The following is a 9,727-nucleotide window of genomic DNA, read 5'->3' as shown; positions in this document are numbered from 1 at the left end:
GGCCCGGTGGCAATGGGTCTGCGGCCCGGTACCGGGCCGCGGCCCGGTGGTTGGGGACCAATGCTTTACAGCACAGAAGAGGAACGTTATATTATCTCCTCCGTCCTCTACAGCTACATCGGGTTAGCTAGCTACTGTGACGTATGAAAATTTCAGGAATTCAAACAGAGTTTTTCTCTGGGACTTTGAGTGACAGCAACTTAAAAGAAGAAATACTCGGAAATGCAAACACAAAATGATTTCTTATATTTTTTCTCTTTCAGAAGAAAAATGCCTCACATACATGTTAAAAACTCAAAAAACATGATTTTCATTGGAGGTCCATTGATAGTATTCTTAGATTTATGTTAACTTCTCAACCGTTATCACGATAATTCCAGTAGATTGTGAAAGAGAAAAGCGTCTCAAAGTATGTTACAGATTTTGTGTTTGAGCATCTCCAGCGATGCCTCAGTTGTGAACGGGTTAAAGATCATCTTCAATGAACATGGAGAATCCTGGAAATGTTTAGTTTTTATAACTGATGTCCTGTTTAAGTTTTCCAAAAACTCCCAAAATCTATTGAGTGCTCAAAACACTAGAGGCAGATTTTGCCTTTCCAATGTTAGAGAAGTGTTTTTGCACTGTTATGCAACACTATATATTAATAAAGTCTTCCAAAGCCATCATAAAATACATCACTAACATAAGGTGTTGCGAAGCAACTTTTCTTTGCAACAGAATCAGCTAATTTACATTGATTATGTAAACATACTTACAACACTGAGCATTTGGATATCCATCCAATCGCGATTTGATACTGGTCAATATCGCAGATATCATTACCAATGTTGATATTTTTCATGAATGCGGTGGATGTGACGTAAACTTAAAGAACCTCAATGAACTCTATGTATGTGAGCTGTATAAAATATTTCCGGTTTGAGATAAGACCGCTTGTTTACTTCCAGTTGTAGCTATCTGTATGCATCGACTTAGCAAATCTTTGTACTTTCCCTGGTATGTCTAATTTGCATTATTTCTTACACTCCACTTTTTTCTTGGCTGCACAGACCAAGGGGAAGGGTTAAGGTTAGGATTATCGCTATGGCTTGGGTTAATCCACCAAATGGTTATCGATGGCGGCTGTATTGCAGCTGCACTCTAGCTGGGTGACAGTTAACGGGATGTCATTAAATACTGCAATCAGTGATACCATTCAGCTTTGGATGCACTTAAAATACGTGAAACAATTCAGGAATCTGCATCTTGGCTGCACCTATAACGTGTCCCCAAAGTTGAATTTCCATCAGCTTTAGAGCTGGTCACACATAAATATTGTCATGGTTCCACCCTCAGTTACCACCTCTGATCACCAGAGGGAGCACTCACCAGAGTTTTAACCCTGCTGTCATCTTACTACAACTCCCATCAGCCACTGCTTCCCCTCTGGACAGCTGGTTTCCATCTTCATCAGTACCATCTAGCATTTCAACCCACCTCAGCCACTTCTCCAGTGTGAAGTCTTGTTTTTGCCTTGCAGATAATCAGAGCATTTTCTCTTGTTTTATCTCCCTGGTGTTTGACCCTTGCCTGGTTTCCTTGTTATTCTGCCTTGCTCCTAGTTTTTGACCTTAGCCTGATTTTGACTAGGCCTCTGCCTTCTTCCATGCCTGTTTTCCTCGCCATTAAAATCTATGTTTGCACATGGATCCAACTGCATCTGTCAGTAGATATGTTATAACATCAGCCTTAGCAAGTTATCTTTACATTTTTGCAAGATCTCAAACTTAGCTCTGTCTAAGGGCATTCCGTGTACAGTACCAACTCATATAACAAACCCCGCTCCTGTGTCATGTTAGACTTTAATGGGACATTGCATTATCCGTTCCACTGTGTGTAAAAAAAAAAATCGTAAAAAACAGGAGAAAATGACGAGAGAGCACTGTCAAGGAGGAAAAACATCAGCTCACCACAGCGGGAAGAGATGTTGAGGACTGAAGAAATTAAGACATTGTTCTGCAAGGTACGCAAGGATTAACAAGTCATGTGAATCATGTGCTTTGTAGGGAGTCAGCTGAGCAATATACTGTAGAATTCAATATTGCTCTACATTACGCCTGGTTCACACCGCACGCAGAAGCGATGCGAAGCGGCGCAGAGCAGAGCCCGCTTCCATTCAGCACCCTTGTTGACCTATGGTGGAGTTCACACCAGACGCGAAGCGCCGCGCTCCTCCGCAGTCGACTCATCCCATGCATTAATCATTTCAGCATCTGGTCGTTTTGTTCCGCAAGCAATGCATGTCAATCCTGGCAGGAAGTTACGCCAAGACACATGAAAAAATCCAGTCAAATTTAAAAATATAACCAATACTTAACAATAAAGATACCATGATTGACAAATGCGATCATACTTTTCTATCTAAATAGACTGTAGAGATGAAAATAAACACAGAAACATCGCACAACACACAAAAAACACAATGAGATACACACACAGGTTACTGTAAAGTAGTGGGCTGACTACAGAGCAGGGGTGAGGGATTTTGGGTGTCTACAAACACAACCAACGAGAGAGAGGCAGAGAACAGTTGGCCACAAGTCAAGATGGAAAATGTCAAGTTAATTGTGAAGCTCTATGTCACCACAGCTGAGCAGAGGTGCCTGTAGACCGTCACGAAAAAATATGCTTCGCGGCACTTCCGCGTGTGGTGTGAACCTCAGCGTTATACTCAAATTTTCGTCCAGTGTCCTCATTATGCAGCTTCAAAATATGAAAGCTTCATCTAGCCACACTTTTTTCTGAAACGAAAAGAACAAGATTAATTATTCCAGAGTTTAGTCAACCCTTTAACAACGGAGATGTCACACAACCGCTAAATGCTCATAATACATTAGAACAGGGGTGTCAAACTCAATCGCATAGGGGGCCAAAATCCACCGCACACCTTGGGTCGAACAGGGTAGAATTACCCGGAGGGCTGGATCCGGCCCCGGGCCCTTGTGCATTAGATCAAAAATCAGCTGTTGATCTTCAGTTCGTCTTTTGATTCCTGTTAACATTTGAAACTAAAACTCGTTCAGACAAGTCAAAAAAGAAATCACCTATCAAACTTGATAAAACAGAAATACATATCAGAAGCTCAGAAATTCAGAAACTTGCCTTTCGATTTCCCAGTGGACGCCCTTGTGGATTTAACCGAGTTCATTTTCTGTGATGGACAGGCACAGAAAAATGACAGGAGGGACAGAAATGATGAGCAAATAGTCCAGAGGTGGGTTACCATTAGAGGCTGTTTGACGGTGATAGATCTCATCTCAAATATGTCATTTTCTTCCCTATGTCAGAAGCTATCCAAGTTCATGTGCAAGTAGGTCAAATATGAAAATGACTGGGGTTACAGCTGGGAAATTAAAAAGCACACAAGAGCCAATGTGTCTCATTTTTGGTCCGATGAAATGAAAGACTCCTGCTTTGTCGAGCGTGACTTCGTTGGCGCCAGCAGGCATGCAGTTTCTCATAGTTCCCACCTCCATAAAGTCTTTCTGTTCCAGGACTTTCTGTGTTCCAGATCAACCACTGACCCTTGGTATGCATTCATGAGGTTTCAGAATGAAGGATTGTGCTGCTACTTTCAGGTTATTGAGGAGACATTGTACTAAAATTGTGATTTGGTTGATTTCCAAACTCATCAACTGACATTCTCATTCTTTCAGTCACAAAGCCAGAATGTCCTCAGAAACAGGGAGCTTTGGAGAAAATCAATGTCATCTGGATTTTTGACCAATTCTGACAAAGATTTAAACTATAACTTTTCTATTTCAAGTGTAATTATTCACTCTGATCTCAAATGAGCTGAATGTCAAACTCCTGTTGGAAACAGGATTCAGTTACAACACGTGACCCAAATAGAATCATCGATACACTCAATATGTGAGAATCTTTCATGACATGAAAACTCACTCAATCCTAAAGGCAGTTCAATGAATTTGTGACTGATTCAGGTGAACTTCACCTGTCAGCTTCATCCAGGATCTGCTGGGATGGAGTTCTCAGAGCGCCGGGAGTTAGAAGACTTTGACTTTTGTCAAATACTTTTTAGACTCTTGTCATGGAGGATGGAAAAGAAGAACAACATCCTTGCAGAAAGCATATGATTCAATAAGTGTAAATGGTTGAAGCACTGCAGCTGAAATAGAAAGAGGCCAAAGAAAGTTCAGCTTTGCTGAAGCTAATATGTGGGACAGTCCTGCTGGTGCCGAATAGAGAACCGCCGTTGAGCGCTGACATCAGTCTCCAGACAGACCTTCAACTGTCAAAGGAACAAGCTTAAGAATGAATGTCATATTTCTGATTAAGCCAGGAAGAAGTCTGGTAAGAAAGACAGTTCCCTGCATTCCATTTGTTTCTTTGTCCACCACCCCTAAAGAAAAACTTCAACCGTCAGAGAGATGAATCCTTTAAAGACCCTCTCCAATGAAAATTGTGTTTTTGACACGTTGTTGAAGCATTTTCTCATAATGGAGGATATATACAAGGATATAATATAATATACAAAATAATTTAAGATTCAAAGAGGGTCTCTAAATATTTCTGTATCCAAATCGCTTTTGGTCAGGAGCAGAGAAAAACCTGCGGTTTGAGGAAGCTTGGGTGTGTGATCCAGCAGCTGACATACAAGAGCCAAAGTCTCTCTTCTCTGCTACAATTCTGATGCATCTACTTGCAGACAAATAGACTCATGAACATTTTTGTTTTCCTTGCCTGAGCTGGAATCTGGATCAATACTCTGCAGTTGCAAAGATATGGATTTTTGCCATGCTAATGCTAGCTTAGGCCTGTGAGGTGTGATAAGATAGTGAGTGTAAAAAAAGGACTGATGGGGAGTTATCAGAGCTTACTTTTGCACAAACAGTTCCACCCACAATCCCGGTGAGAGGTTCTGATGAATTCCTGCCACATTGTTGAAAACATGTCTTAAAAGACATCACTGGTTTTCAAATGTGTTGATAAAAATTGCATAATCATAATTCAAAGATCACTAGGAACAGTTTTGCAATAGATAAAAGTATAGTTGGAGTGGAACTTTAAACACAATGACGATGCAACTGCAGAAAATCCCACCCCGTCCATGCTTCACAGATTCTGTGATGCGTTTCTGCCCATGTGATATTTTAGCTGATGATGTGAATATGTGATGAACTTCTCTATGAAATTCAGCTGGTCCCTTGTGCAGACTCCTCCATTTACAGACAAGAACGTGAACAGCTCCAGCGGTTCCCTGAGAGCCTGAGGTCAAAGGTGAGAGTACAGTTTTCATGGTTTAAGACTGCGAGGTCATAACCCTCCCCGCTTTAGAGCAAAGAGTCCAGCTGCTCTGTAGCAAACAGCACTCAGACATTAAACTGTAGCTTTCAAAGAAAACAGCCAGTATGTGGAAGCTGCATCTCACAGGAGACCGTCCTCTGGGTTCCCCTGGCGGGGTTGGCTCTCACATTTCATCTTTTTACAGGAGGATAAGGAGCACTCTTACCTACCAGCACTTAGAGTACTTGACAGTGTCACACTAAGGACAGAGATGTGTGAGCCATCAAGAGAACACTGTAAGAAGAATTCCCCCCATGATGCTGTGATGGGGACATTCAGAGTTTGGTACAAGCAGTAGATTCATCAACCCCAGAAGAAACAAAAACCTCCAAACAAATGCTGAGATACAGAAAACGTTTTGCCTTATCATCATTTGATCTATTTTCACAGCGTGGTCTTTTACTGTTTTTAGGCCAAAATCTAAAAACATAGGCTCTGCAGAGCAGCAGGAGCTCATTAGAAATTTCCCTTTGAGTTGTGGGCGGGACTATTGGTGTGGAGCACCCCTCCCCTTCCCCCCCTGTCGTTGACAGCTGGGAGCAGGAAGCTTGTAGCCTGTGCAGCACATTTCCTGCATCACAAATGTGATCTTTTTCAAACTGCCTATTTTCATTTACTTCTGATTCCCAACAATTTGAATGAGAAATGGAAATTTAAGTATAATTTTCTTTATTTATGTCTTCTGTCATCAGAAAAATGCCACAAGAACATTTTAAATACACCTGAAACATCATTTTCATCTGTGTTTTATTGTGAATCAACAGCTTTAAACGTTTTACTTTATTACAACACAATATAACCTTTCCTGCCGTCTGTGCAAAAACTCCACAAAATATTCCTATAGTGTAGTTGCGCACTCACTGGGTACATCTTGCTTGGACCAGGTTGACAGAAATTAGTTTATTACTGGTGAGTTTGAACCTTTGAGTATAAGTTCTTTCTTTGACAACCTTCTAAAAAATTGTAAAACAGCAAACTGAAGGATTCTTCATAAACTACTGACTTTAGCTTAAGTCCAACACTGATCATCCCTCTGGATGCAAGAATGTGTTGTTTTAACTAAAAAAGGTCTTTTTGTCTTTTTTTTTTTTTTTTTTTTTAGATCAGATGATTCAGATAACAGGAGCATTTTACTTTGTTCAAACCTAATTGTGTTAATTTCCAGTGTTTTTGAAAGGTTGTGATCATTTTATGAACAGAAGATTGTCATATTTTTTTGCACCACAAGGCTGTTTCTTATCCAGTACTCTTTTATTTAATGACCAAGAGACTGATTAGAGGCAAAATTAAAACAACTTCTGTGCTGAAGGCAAGAAAAGGGAATACATTCTTCTGTAATTGTGAAGATGTGCTTTCAATTCCAAGGACTCACAGTTTGCCTTTTTTTTTAAACTTTATTTTAACAATTTAATCAGCAGCATTTGATGAAAACCAAGAGGCTCCTTTTCTAATATTTATGATATCCCACACTGTCTTCAGTGCATAGATGGTTGTTGAGTTGAAGATGGACTCAGTTTAACTGAAGGTCAGAGGAACATTTGACTGAGGAAGCTGCTGTTTGACCTCTTGGCTTCTTCCCTTCAGTCATGTTTTGTGTTTCCCCTCCTTCACCGTCACAGCATATCACTGTGATAATTATCTTCAGCTTTGTTTTTAGTTGTTGAATTTTACGTCTCCTGTTTGTCAGATCCCTGCCTGTTTCCACCTGTTTTGTCAGACCTCCACCATCTCCATTTGTTGTGTTCTAGACTAGTTAAGTTTATCTTTCTGTACACTATTGGTGTGACGAAGAGGCAGAGGCATGTGGATCCATCTGCAAACAAGGTTTTAATGAAGGAACAAGCTGAGACAAGGCGTGGTCAGTAAACAGGCAGGAGTCAGGACACAGAGAGACAGGTATAGGAACAACACGATCAGAATGTATGCAGGGCAATACAAGACTTCGCAGCGAGTCAGAGTGTGAAGTCAGTCTACATACTGAGGCAGTAGCGAGATGATGGGAAACAGCTGAAGGTGATGAGTCCAGGGGAAGGCAGGTGGTAAGGTCAAAACTTAGCAGGTTGGTCCATGACAATCGGGCACACCGTCAATTAACCGTTTTTTATTTTTACGTTCATCTACTATGTGCAGTTCTGCTGAATAGGTTCAGATTACAGCCCCACATAAAAATTAAATAATAATAAAACAACAAAGAACCAATAAATCAAACCAATGAAATGTTACATTATCATATTATATTATTTTTTATTCAATGGCAGTAGTTCACAAAGAAATCAATACAAAATCTTGTTATTTATAGGACTTTAATAAATGGAATACAAATGTTTGTCAAGTTTCCACTCTTAAGTCTAAGGGGGACCGCAAGATGGCCGCTGGCTGCTTGTATCTTTGCTGATCAGCTCTCCTTGAATCCTACAAAAATCTTAAAGAACTAAAAACATCTTCCAATTTAAATCACTTCATCGTATAAGGATTTATTTGATAACTATCTGCACTTCATTATTTGTGGAATCAGGACCATTTTGAAAGACTTTATAGGCTCTTTTTGGAAGTAAGGCCTACTGGAGGCCCATCATCATCTCAATCACAAAAAATGGCTAAAAACTTGGCAAAGGACATGGAGGAAGTAAAACAATCCCTGAACTTTATGTCAGGAGACATGAAGAAAGTGATGGAGCAGCAGATGGACTTATTGAAGGAAGTCAAACAACTGAAAAAGGTGATTGAAGAAAAAGACAAGAAAAATGAAGACCTGGAAAACAGAGTGGAACAACTGGAGCAATACACCAGAATGGAGAATGTGGTGATATCTGGACTGGAGACCAAACATCGTTCCTATGCCAGGGTCACTGCAGAACCCACTGAGGGGGAGGACGCTCCACCAGGTGAACTGCTCACACTCGAACAACAAGTAATTGAGTTTTTGAGCACCAAAGACATTGTTGTTGACAGTAAAGCTATAGCTGCATGTCACACAATTCCTCAAAAACAGTCAAAAAGACAGAACATCGTCATCCGATTTGTCAGCAGAAAAAATAAAAATGACCTCCTGAAAGTTGCTAAAAAGCTGAAGGGTACTGGTGTCTTCATAAATGAGCACCTTACAAAGAGGAACGCAGAGATTGAAGAGGACTCTAAAGGAAAACGTGATGATTCTTTAAGTTTGTTTAATGGTGATGAAGATGAAGATGGAATGCTACAGGACATTGACCCAGAAATCAATTTCTACGATGACACCCATTGTGACTGTGAGTATTATTCTGAAGAGGATTTCAAGGTGGAACTCAAAGGCTTCTCACTGATGCATTTCAACAGTCGCAGTCTTTATACTAATTTTTCTGAAATTAAGGACTTTTTGAACCACTTTGATGAACAATTTACTGTTGTTGCAATCTCAGAAACTTGGTTAACTGAGGAGAAAGAACTATTAAACAAACTGGACGGATATCATTTTTTCTTTCAAAATAGACTGAACAAAAGAGGGGGTGGGGTGGCCTTGTTGGTTCGAATGGGTCTAAAATGTAAAGTTGTTCCACATATGTCCTTCTCAGTTGAAAATGAAATGGAATGTTTGACAATTGAAATTCAAAGGGAAAGCTTGAAAAATATTCAAATAAGTTGTATTTATAGAACCCCAGGTGGATGTTTGGATCAGTTCAATAAGAATATTTCTGAGTTGTTTGAAAGAAGAAGTAATAAGTTGAGTTTAGTCTGTGGAGATTTCAATATTGATTTGTTAAAAACTAATGATGATATAAAAACAACAGAATTTGTAAACACCATGTTTAGTTTAGGCTTTTACCCTCAAATATTAAAACCAAGTAGAATAACTTTAAACAGTGCTACACTAATTGATAACATATTTATGAACAAAACTGGCTTAAAAACAAAAAGCGGACTTCTTTTGACCGATATTACTGATCATCTTCCTATTTTTGTTGTAATTGAAATTGAAAAAAATCAAAAAATTAAAAAAAATGAAACAATGAATAGTATTTTCAGAGAAAAAACACCTTCAGCAATTGAAGCAATGAAAGATGATTTGATGCAGTATGACTGGCAAGAAATCTATGTTGATGATGTCAATGATTCTTATAGAATTTTCTTAGATATTTTTATGAGAATTTATGATTTCTACTGCCCACTGAAAACGCATCAGAAAAAAATCTTAACCAAATCAAAACCTTGGATAACTAGAGGTTTGGAAAATGCTTGTAGAAAAAAGAACAAATTATATCGAGATTTCATTAAAAACAAAACGGAAGAAAATGAGACTAAGCATAAAACCTACAAAAATAAATTAGTAAGTATACTGAGAAAACAAAAAAGATCCTATTATGACAAGTTACTGCAGAGATGTGTGAAAGATATTAGAAGT

The sequence above is a fragment of the Oryzias melastigma genome, linkage group LG14, assembly GCF_002922805.2.
Source record: "Oryzias melastigma strain HK-1 linkage group LG14, ASM292280v2, whole genome shotgun sequence".
NCBI classification, from domain to species: Eukaryota; Metazoa; Chordata; class Actinopteri; order Beloniformes; family Adrianichthyidae; genus Oryzias; species Oryzias melastigma.
Note: the sequence above shows the minus strand (reverse complement) of the source record.